Genomic DNA, 10,657 nt, shown 5'->3' with positions numbered 1-10,657 from the left:
ATTTTTTCTAAAAAAAAAAGAAAAGCTTAAGTTTAACCCTTTTCCGGGATGTGGGAAGATATCTTCCCAAAATCATAGTGTCAAAAGTGCATTATTTAGGTTGGTGGGAATAGCATTTCCCACTTGGTTATCCTGCAGTAAGGCAGGTCGACAATGACTATTTTGGAGAACAAATCCCTGCTTCTGATGACGTGGTTAGCACGCACGTTAATGCACACCATCTGGCGTGTAAATAGTAAGCACTTTTTATTGAATTCTGTTTCCATACAATTCGATCCGTAACCATTAGCATCGGGAGGGGAGGGCAGGAGGGGGCATTTGTTCTCCCCTGGAAATTGAAATACCCCTAATGTTATGCAATTTAAGGCACTTTCGAGACAAAATTGCCAATTTTCAGGAATTTTGCCTCCCTGGAAAATGTTGCCCTCCCCTGTAAAAATTCCTGCCGGCGCCCAGGTCCATACCATTCGCTTCCCATGTGCGTTCTTGTTTTCTGAAAAGAAATTTACCTAAAATACCGAAAATAGTTATTTTGGTGATGTATCCAGGGAAGCCAAGGGATTCAGGGGGCAAGAGGCCCCATATCTTTCCTTGTCCTCCCTTGTGTCCCTACAAAGTTTTATTATTTTAATTATTATTGCACATATTGTATTAATATTGACCATTTTTTATATGTTTTGTTTGATTTACCCCCATTCCAAGCTTGTCTTTCCCCAGGGCCATCGCAACTCTGACAACCTAGCGGCGAACCTGTTTGTTTCTGGCAATTCGTGGATGGATAGCATGCAGATTTCATGCAATGCAGCCAGCATTGCAATGCAGCCAGCATGCAATGCAGCCAACATGCAATGCAGCCAGCATGCAATGCAGCCAGCATAGAATATAAAAAATATTCATTTTTCAATTGTGGGAAAAAACCTGCTTTAAATTAGGCTCGTGGGAAGGATACTTCCCACCCCATAAACTATGGGAAATACATAGAATAAATGGAATCCACCAACATAATTATTCATATTCGCCTGGTGGAGATCTTATTTTAATATGCATAACACAGCATCATATCTACAAAAAAAACGGCCCGGAAAAGGGTTAAAACTTTTCCTGGGTACGTTGAACAGATGATCTGTAGTCAAATATATATACATAAATTCAGACGAAGGTGGAACGTCAGATCAGGAGACTGAAAAATATCAAAAAGTAATCTTGTCTGTACGTAATGTCTATTATATTTCTTGAAATCTCGAAATTGATGTTTATTGAGCTCCCTTATGATTATATTATCTTTAGTGTATGTATTCGGTGCCAAAATGCCAAAAGATTGGAAGAATTGTCAAAAGACTGGAAAGGAACAAGGAAGTGAACAAGGAAGAATTGCCAAAAGAGTGGAAAGAATCAATCATTGTTCCAATTCACAAAAAAAGGCGACAAAATTGACCGTAATAATTATCGAGGCATTTCTCTTCTGCCAACATCCTATAAAATCCTTTCAAATATTCTATTAGCAACATTGACCCCATACGCAGATGAAATTATTGGAGATTATCAGTGCGGATTTAGACGAAATCGTTCAGCTATCGACCAAATATTTACCATTCGCCAAATACTCCTTAAAACAAGTGGGAATACAATACCCCGGTACAGCAACTATTTATTGATTTTAGAAAAGCGTACGACTCGGTTAGGAGAGAAACATGATACAACGTTCTTACAGAACTTGGAATACCGAAAAAGCTAATTAGATTAATTGACATAAGTTTAAATGAATTCCAAAATAAAGCCCGGGTAGGCACATTTTTGTCCACGAGCTTTCACGTCGTAAATGCTCTGAAACAAGGAGATGCTTTGTCGCCATTATTATTTAACGCCATTGTTCTGGAATACGCTATAAGGAAAATCAAAGTTAGCAACCAGGGCCTAGAGTTGAACGGTATTCACCAGGTCATGGCATATGCTGATGATGTAAATTTAATAGGGGATGATAGGAGAACAATAGAGATAAATGCAGAGATCTTATTAAACGCTTGCAGGGACATGGGTTTAGAAGTAAATGCAGAGAAAACTAAATACATGGAAGTGCGTCGTGACCGTAATACAGCAAATTATGGGTGCGTTAAAATATTAAATAATACTTTTAATAAAGTGGATAGTTTCAAATATCTAGAATCAGTGATAAGAGATGAAAATCATATTCACAAAGAAATTAAATGTCGACTAAAATCAGAGAATTCGTGTTACTATTCGGTTCAAAATCTCTTGTCGTCGCGAATTCTGTCGAGGGGTTTCAAGCTTAAAACGATAATCATGCCTGTTGTTTTGTATGATTGAGAAACATGGTCACTTACTCTGAGGGAAGAACAGACTGAAAGTATTTGAGAAGCATTGACTGAGACGAATACTCGGACGCAAGAGGAACAGGAATGGGGTATGGCGGAAACTTAATAACGAGGAACTACATAATTTATACGGTTTACCCAACATTGTTAGGGTCGTCAAGTCTAGGAGGTTTAAGTGGGCAGGTCATGTAGCTAGAATGGAAGAAAGTAGAAACGCTCTCAAAGTCTTGGCTGGAACACGAATCGGAAAACGACCATTTGGAAAACCTAGGTGCAGATGGGAGAACAATATTAAGATGGATATCGCAGAGATTGGAATACAAAGTAGAAACTGGATCCAGTTAGATAAGGATAGAAGTCAGTGGAGAGCTCTTGTGAACGCAGCATTCAACCTCCGGGTTCCATAGGCCATAGAGTTATTTAGTTATGTATTCGGCACGGGAGATCCGAATTCCATTTCCAACGGGCTCATATTCATGCCACCCACCATAGCTCAGATTTCACGATAAACTGTGAGTTCCCATCTCATATGACCTCGGAGTTGAAAAGGGCGCTAAATTATAATACAATAAATCCACTATAGACTGTTTTTCTTACAATCAACAAACTTTCATCTCTCCTATCGTCGTTTGGTAGTAAAATAAAATGGTTAGAATAGTGTTCAAGGAGAATATATATTATCCTAACGAATTTAATAGAATTAATGATGGAAGGAAAAAGAAGAGTGTAAGATAATTTGTAACTTATGGACAATTTTTGCCCTTTATGGACAGCTGCGAGATGTAAAAGGAGACGAGATGGGAGTATACATGAAAATAATCTGTTTCAATTCAAGACGATACAAGAAACATGATATTTCTAGTCTCATTTTTGAGATAAGGGAAGTAATGAGACGAAAAATTTATCTAGTCTACAATCTAGAAATTTCTAGTCTCATTTTTGAGATAAGGGAGGTAATGAGACGAAAAATTTATCTAGTCTACAATCTAGAAATTTCTAGTCTCATTTTTGAGATAAGGGAGGTAATGAGACGAAAAATTTATTTAGTCTACAATCTAAAACTTTCTAGTCTCATTTTTGAGATAAGGGAGGTAATGAGACGAAAAATGTATCTAGTCTACAATCTAGAAATTTCTTGTCTCATTTTTGAGATAAGGGAGGTAATGAGACGAAAAATGTATCTAGTCTACAATCTAGAAATTTCTAGTCTCATTTTTGAGATAAGGGAGGTAATGAGACGAAAAATTTATCTAGTCTACAATCTAAAACTTTCTAGTCTCATTTTTGAGATAAGGGAGGTAATGAGACGAAAAATTTATCTAGTCTACAATCTAGAAATTTCTAGTCTCATTTTTGAGATAAGGGAGGTAATGAGACGAAAAATTTATCTAGTCTACAATCTAAAACTTTCTAGTCTCATTTTTGAGATAAGGGAGGTAATGAGACGAAAAATGTATCTACTACAATCTAGAAATTTCTAGTCTCATTTTTGAGATAAGGGAGGTAATGAGACGAAAAATGTATCTAGTCTACAATCTAGAAATTTCTAGTCTCATTTTTGAGATAAGGGAGGTAATGAGACGAAAAATGTATCTAGTCTACAATCTAGAAATTTCTCGTCTCATTTTCTTAGATAAGAGTCGAGATGACATGATAAATTTATCTAGTTTACTGTCTAGTAAACTCTTGTCTCATTTTTTAGATAAGAGTCTAGATTAGACTACAAATTTTCCTAGTATAAAGTCTGGAAATTTCTGGGCAACAGTAGTTCAAAATAATTTTAGATGTCAAACACCCTTATTGTTGCATGATTCATAGTTCAAAAACTATAAACTGACAAAGTGATCGTAAGAACACAATGTAGCATGTAGCACGTATCAATACAACGTAGCGTGTATCAACGTTTCAAGACACGCAAGCCATTATACAATAACTACGCCGATATTAAATATAGTTTTATGCTATTAATCCTTTCGTGGACTTTTAGTAACGTGGATGGATGCTCATCACTTCTAAACGAAATTATGAGAGAAAAGACAAGGACAAATTATATACATTAATTTAGAGAAAGAACGAGATGTGGAAAGATTCGAGACGGGACGAGAACAGTGGCGGATCTAGCCCGGAGACGGTGGGGCCTAGCCCTCCATATCTTGAGTAACCAAAATAATTGCACCAAAATATTCATGTATATCATTGAACGTTTACCGTAAACTCATAACACACTTATCATAGTTTGGATTCTGGTTCCTCTCCTCCCAGATTTTACCTCTAATATTAATCTCTGGACAAGAAGAGAAAATCTTTTCGGGAATCGAACCGAGAAGAGAAACAATTCTTCGACTGCCGAGACGAAACGAGATCTTGTTTCTCTTCTCGTGAGCACCGCTACCTGCCAGTAATTACATAATATTTACCAAGATGTTGCTAATGATATCAAAGGAGTTAGAACTTTATCACAGGCTTTATTCATCACATTGAAATTTTACCTTCTCTTTTATAAAATAAGATATATGTTTTTAGTTTTACGTTCTACGTTTATGCCGTTTAGCCTAAAAAAGACTGGAGTTTCAAGAAAGGAAATCATTATAAGAAAGGATTGGTAGAATGCTAAGATGGGAGGAAGCGCGATAACCTAAAAAAAAATACACAATTTCAATATTGCCTATCATTAACACACATACTCTGAGATAGAATCAAGGTAGAATCAATAGAATCGAATTTTATTCTTAAGATTTACAAACTATTAAACCTTTACCTAACATAAAGTAAATTCATAAATCTTCTGCGGCACAATTCATTAAACTCCCTCGAACCAAGTAAGATCCTATTTTCTCATATTTTCTACATAAGTTTACGAATAATTACATAGGGTATTTGAAACTACATACACTAGAAAATCTATAAGCTTAACTCAAGGAAGAAAACCTTTGTGGATTTAGAAACTTTTCGTTCAATAAAGGAATGCATAAACGCATTTAATATGTTTATTACATTTTTAAAAAATCATATTATTACTAAATAAAGTGAAGGTGATAAGCACAGAATTATAATAATACGCTGTAATATTATAAAAACAGCAAAATATGTAAGTTACTTACCTAATTAGTTACTTAGTTAATTACTATCCTATTAGTTATTTAGTAAGTTACTAATTCATAGTTTACTTAATCAGTTACTTAGCTAACTAGTTAATTTGTTACTTAGTTAATCTATACTTAGTGATTTAATTAGCTATTTAGTTAATTCCTAACTTTGTTAGTTACTTGATTAATTTAATTACTAACTAGTTAATTTCATAGTTTCGTACTAAATGATATACTTAATTATTTATTTAGTTACTTTATTACTTGATTACATAGTTACTTAGCTGTTTATTTGCTAAATTATTTAGCTAGTTGCTTAGTATATATAATCAATTTCAGATCCATAGCTTGTTTTATGTAATCTGTGTCCGTCATGTTGGATCCGCCATTTTGATTTGAAAATATTTAATGTCAGCCTTGTGTTCAGATACCTTTTAAACTTATATATGTATATATATACCGACTCTCAAAACAATTACACCTCAGATTCCTGTATTGTCCACGTTTTCTGGTGTTTCGGAGCGTGGGTTGTTCTAATTTTCATATAGTCACAATGCCCCTTACAGGCAGCATTCAAGCGAGATATTTCACATGTAGATGTGTACTCGGTATGACCTTTCCAACGATATATAAGACATGCCCCGTGTACCAATTGAAGTACTTTCCTAGTTAGGCTCTGACACTTGAATCTACAGCTTAACGTTGGATCCTAGACCGTCGGAAATGCAACTTGGTTCTCTTGTGGCAAAGACTAGTACGCTAACTATGCAGCCGCGAGGGAGTTCACCATGAACAAAAATGAAATACTTGTGTGTTTATTTATTCTATCATCTGGTCGGTAATAACAAGACATCATGAGGGACTTGACACTGGTAAAACTGTCTGGTATTTTCGTTGTATTAATTATTATATACAACAATTAGTACATTTAAAAAATTCTTTTAGTATCAAGCGAAAGTAAAAACTAATTCTTAGAGGTGTAAGCTTCCTCTCTATTTATACGTATTGAGCCTCTATTAATAACACAAACCAAATCAATAGCAGATCAATTGCAATTATGTTTTCAATGATGGGAAGAAAACTATGGCATTTTACGTCAAGTGATATTGAATTAAAATAAATAGACTTGATATGAAATTATTAATTTAAAATGAGGTCGGTAAGCAAATAGGAAGGGAGAAAATAGAACAGATGGCTAGTGCTCAATGCGTAGGTAGTATCATTAGTGCTGATAGAAAGTGTGAACGTAAAATAAAAGCAAGGATAGGAATGGCGGAAGAAGCATCTATTTTGTAGGGCCTTGAATAAAGAATTGAGGAAAATACATAGAGTAACTTGGGTAAAGATGCCCCACTTTTTCATTATTAGCCATTTTCCACTCCTGCAATTAAGGTGAGGTTGTTGAATTTATGGTCAATTAGAATAATGATGTCTTGTTTGTAATATCTCAAAAGACAATTATATTTTAGTAAACTTAAGAACTTAAAATAAACCATTTACAAAATCCTTCAAGTGGTGCATCTTCTGGATGCATATGGGGGAAAGATGCCCCAATTTCACAATTTTTAATAATGTGTTTATAAACATCATCGAAACTGGCAACTATGCTTTTGTACCACAAATAATACTAACTTTAATTGCTACTAATTATATATCTAATAATAATGAAAATTTTCAATAAAATGACAAGAATTCTCCACGTATATTTTCTAAATCCGTTTGAAAACCACGGATAAAAATAAAAGAGAAAAAAGAACCTACATATTATTATCATTTGTTCAGTTTTTCAAACTTGCACTCTTGCGATCACAATTAATGCAGTGACATGCAGTGAACCTACAGTTTAAATCCCAACCACCATAATCGTTCAAATTTTCTACGGTGTTCACACCGATATTCGAACCCGTGCACCAAAGGGTCACGTACTACCAACTAGACCAGAGAGGAAAAAAGGAAATGAAATCTTTGAGTTTTACGTCCGACGGTTATGCCGGTTAGGCTAAAGGAGACGGTGATGATGGGTAATGAATGGATCGGTGGAATGGAGAAAGTGGGAGGAAACGGGAGAACCCCGAGAAAACCCACGCACACGGTGTTTGTCCACCCAAAGTTCACTTGGCGGGGGCTGGGATCGAACCTGCGAACCCAAGTACCAGATAGACCAGAGAGGAGGACGGCTTTCTTTTAATATGTAAAAACCTGCTGCCTGAAAATGTAATGCCTACCCTTATAACAACTTGCTAGCTACAACACTGGTACACCTATGATATCTGATGAATTAGTGCTAATGCTCTTCATTTTGCAATGAAAGGATATTTGATTCACCCAGAAATTTACCTTTTCAAAATAATTCAACCAGATAAAGGAAGTTCTGACAAACCAAGTATGTCGCAGAACCTCTCTCCGAAGGATATTTTTTTTTAGTATTTTGAACACCCCTCATACCTATTCAGCTCTCACAAATGGCTTAAAACGCAATCCATGCACATTCTTTTGATTCAGCTTGCTAGCCATCTAGTGTCATATACATATGAAGTCCATTCAGCCAAATGTTGATCACGAAAGGAGCGAAAAGAAAAAGAGAGTTTATAAATAGAATATTGCATCATTGAAAGCAGCAACCCAGCCAAAAAACGAAGCCACTACTCAAAATGGGAATTTTCCGTTTGCTTTTGAGTGAACAATTAGTTACAGGTTATTACAGAACAATTAGTGTTCCTTACTCAAACCAAACATTGTTTAAAACATAATGAACATACAAATCGGTTGCAACACATCATAAACCGGTTGTCGCGAACAGAAATCTTACGCCTTTAATGTTATAAAGTGGGGCATCTTTGCTTCGATTTCACTGGGGCAACTTTCCCAATTTTCAAGCAAAGACGCCCCAGTCAATCACGTGACATATTCATGGACGCAGAAACACAAAAAAGCACATTAGCATTTGTAAAAGTTCTTAAGCAATTATGTTTTATTTGTATACTTTTATTTAACTACCGTCAAGAGCATTACTACGTTTCACTCTCTAAAATTATGGACAATGAAATAAGAGTAATTTAGCTTTGTGAACAGGCCTGAACAAAAGCAGCTTCTTTCTCCGGTGCAACTTCCACATATATTTACTCGAAACGGTGTACCCTTTCACGCGCATGGCAAGTCCTTGAACCACGAGCAACAGGCCTTGAGCAATTCGAGCAGGGGCGTCTTCACTGAGTTGGGTAGCTTTACCCAAGATACTATATAAAATGCTTCGTGTGGAGTACTGTGCTGTATAGGTCAGAAACATAGACATTACGCCAAAAAGGATGAGAAACGACTGAGTTTTCAAAATGTGGGTGTGAAGGAGAATGAAAAGAATTAGGTAGGTCGAGTGGAAAACGAATGAGAGGGTGCTATAAATGGTGAAGGAAACAAGAACATTGTTAGATATTATTAAGAAGAGGAAGAGAAACTAATTGGGACATTGGTTAAGAATGAACTGTAACATGAGGGACGTGATAAAGGGTATAGCGTCAGAAAAGAGAGGGAGAGGGCAAAGAAGACTACAATTAATAAACGATATCAAAACATAGAAATCATATTTGAAGACGAAAAGGTTAGCTAAAGGTCGTGGAGTATGGTAGCTTCTTAGTTGCAGTAAGTGACCTGCCAATAATGGAAGAATACCTGTGATGGTGATGATGATGATGGGTAAACAAGTTGTTCTTTGTAACTGGTTGTATGTAACAGATTTAATTCCATTCTTGTAATTAGTGTAATTTAATTCAAGCCTTTCCTTTACGCAAATATACATTTGTAATAACGGAACAAATATTGAACTTCATCTATGTGAATATATTTCCCCACAAAGTGCATAGATAATGGTCACTTTTGCTACATGTAACGTTCTCGTTGATTCACACTATGGGTAGCAGAATAAAATCCAGTTGAGAATACTTCAAGAGCATTGCTAGAACGAACTTAAAGCGGGAAGGATAACTGTGATTGTTCCTACATGTAAATCTTTTTTTCCACACAATCTTCTGTTTCTCGAAAAAAATCGCAAAACATCATCTCTCTATGACTTACAGTTCCCGCGATATGGATCCTTAAATCTCCCGAAATTCGAACTTTTTTGGCCAATATCTGGGGAACGGTTGCCAGTTGGCCAGTGGCCACTAATTACTATTTGCTACCAAAATGTTCACCACCCTCTTAGGTATTGATCAACACCAATATGATCTCTCTATGACTTACGTTCCCGAGATATGACTATAAATCTCCTTAAATTGGAACTATTTTGTGAAAAATATCTCAGGAACGGTAAGTCATACAGAAATGGTATTGGTCAATATCTAAGAGATTTTGATATTGATATTAGCTGATGGACACTGGACAAACCAGTGGTCATCGGTAATTTGATAATTAAGTGTTAACCATCCTCTTAGATATTGATCAACATCAATATCAACTCTGTATCACTTATGGTTTTCGAAATATGGCTCCTTAAATCTCCAGAAATCGAACAATTTTTGACCAATATCTCTGGAACGGTAAGAGTGATGCGAAAATTCCATAACTTTCTCACATATTTTTTGCTGCTTCATCGAATGGAAAACTCAACATTGAAAAAATCGCAAATAACAGAGAAGCAGAAAGACAGACATCCATCTCGAGCCGTGTGGACTTTGTGGTGGACAAACACCGTGCTCGTGGGTTTTCTCGGGGTTCTCCCGTTTCCTCCCACTTTCTTCATCCCACCATTTCATTCATTTCTCATCATCACTGTCTCCTTTAGCCTAACCGACATAAACGTGGGATGTAAAACGTACAGATTTCATTTTTTTCATAGAAACATAGAGAATTCAGTAACGAACTTTTTTAAGTTTGTTGATAAAGCTTGAATTTTAATCATGCTTCTTGTCCCATTGTATTGCATTTGATCACAAAGCCAATTAAACATATAAAACCTGCCTTTTTTCTAGATTATATTTATTTTCTAAGAAACAGACCTTTATACAAATTTAATTCTCAATTGCGTCATCCTAAGCTCAGAAAATCCTAAATTAGTATATTCCACGTTTTTACAAGAAAATAACTCAATAGAAAATGACAATTAAAGAAAAGAATGGAATAAAGCATGAACTCGGGAAAGAATAGGAAGAAAAAAAATAAAATAATAATAATAATAATAAAAAGATATGATCATCCCTGAAACAGGTGTCAATTGTAATCGCGCAAAATCCGTTCTCCAGTACT

The sequence above is a fragment of the Thermobia domestica genome, chromosome 15, assembly GCF_964235325.1.
Source record: "Thermobia domestica chromosome 15, izTheDome1.hap1.1, whole genome shotgun sequence".
In the NCBI taxonomy this organism is placed as follows: domain Eukaryota; kingdom Metazoa; phylum Arthropoda; class Insecta; order Zygentoma; family Lepismatidae; genus Thermobia; species Thermobia domestica.
The sequence above is the reverse complement of the archived record's forward strand: the minus strand, read 5'-3'. Positions refer to the sequence as shown.